Consider the following 2181-nt stretch of genomic DNA (forward strand, 5'->3'; position numbering starts at 1 on the left):
ATGCAGAAATCTCTTAGTTGATTTGATAATAGCCAGTTTGTTTGAAAAAAAACATCCCATGTGTACTGCCTTGGTTAAACAGATTTCAGATATGATAGTTGGGACCTTTACTAGGTACAGAAATAAAAGTGAATATCATATATTAAATATCTATGATAAATATTATAACATTTTTTTAACAGGAAATATATTTTGAATGAAGCGGACTAAGAAAGTGTCCAAAAGGAAAACTTTATGCAAAGTACTATAACAAACTCAGAAGATTAAGAAGCCATGAATTGGTGTCTTCACAAGTGTCAAAATTGCAGAAAAACAATAAACCACCCTATAGGATTTCTGAAAATATAAATTTTGAAATAAGTAACCATATTATTTTTTATATGTTTTATTTTATTTTAATTATTTTATTTCTGTTTTATTAGTTATTGAAGAAGATGCGGAAATTCTTATTGCCAAATTGAAACATGAAGAGTTAGCTTGGCACGATATTGAAATGATTTGGGCAAAAACCACTGGTTATCGTTTGAACCATCTAAAAACAACTAATTTTTCACCATCAGAAATCCATAAGACATGGTACTCATAAGACTCAGTACATGCTACCATTAGGGTATAAACTTGTAAGTAAATTGATACTAATATTTTAAACAAGTAAAAAAGAAAATATATTGTTATTTAGAGCTCAAATATATCCTTTAATTTTTTTTTATATAAAAAACAGTTTTAATATTAAACAATGGTTGGTATAATATGATTATTAGTGAAATTTACAAATTATGTTCGTTAAGTTGAATAGTATATATTTTACATTAAAATATGTCATATACATAATTTTGTTTTACCTACCCAATACTAATTAATAGACCATACAAAACCATAACATTTTGATTTATAGAAACCAAATATTAAAATTTATTATAAATTTACATTTAATGTTTAGAATAGTACAATAGTATGCATGCTGAAATTAACTAAACCATTTCATATTACATCATCTTTTACTTAAACTTTAAATGCTTGAACTGTACTATTCGAATACCTATATAATTATTAACTATTGATAAAATATTTATTCTTCATTAATCACTATATTTCCTGAATATTTTTTTTTGAATTTTCTATTAAATTTAAATAAGCATATTTTAGACTTTAATTTTTAGTTACAAAAATAATTATTTTTTCAGATTATAAAAATGCTGTGATGTTGTACATTCTTCACGCTCTTTGTTCCATCTATAAGAAAAACCTTCACTGATTTAAATGGAAGAAAATGTTGCCATAAATTTCCAATTAAAGATTTTCAGAACACTTTTATGATAGTTGCAAGTACAGCAATTGAAATTGAGGAAATATTGAAAATTAGAAAAAATGCCAAGAATCCTATCCAACCATGCTTGTTGATTGTGGGTACAATATCAAATCCATCGCAAATCATGGTATATTTTGATGAATCAAAATATGTATATTTTTCAATCATCAAAGCCTTGGATATGTTTTTCAAAATTTACCAACTGTTTAACATTAGAGTCTATATCTGTGTGAATGTTTATTCAACGTTTTTTTGATAATATGAAACTACCATGTGATAAACCATGTCCATTTATAAAACAGATTATATCTGAACTGAAATAATTATATTTGTATTAACAGAAATTAACTAATATACTTACATTTTTATTCAAAAAATTAATGAACACATTTTTATACTTGATTTATACTCATCACCTTGGTATTATGAGCTTAGTGCCCATTTATTGGCACAGAACGCCCTCATGCTGTATAGTTGGTTTAATGGTAAAAATGTGCACATAGTAATGGTTGCCATTTAAAGTGTGAATGGAAATAAAGAAACGATATACTTTGAAGTATTTGAAAGTTTATCAATCGCATGTTTTTTAATCATGTACCATGAGATACAAAAATTACTATTACTACCCAGAAACAACTACTACAAGAATTTATTAGGCGAGGGACTGTAACTTTCGAAAACTTGAAAAAACATGACAAAATCTATATTAATATCTTTTTTATGTCGGTGATTGGTATATTTTTTAAAAAACCTTAAATATGTGTATATTATGTATATTACAGGGATGGAAAATGTTTTTAAAATACGTGATTAAACGTAAAAAACAAAAAACGAAAAAAAAAAAACGAAAACAATTAATAAAACAAAAATAA

This window comes from Acyrthosiphon pisum, chromosome A2, assembly GCF_005508785.2.
Source record: "Acyrthosiphon pisum isolate AL4f chromosome A2, pea_aphid_22Mar2018_4r6ur, whole genome shotgun sequence".
NCBI lineage: Eukaryota > Metazoa > Arthropoda > Insecta > Hemiptera > Aphididae > Acyrthosiphon > Acyrthosiphon pisum.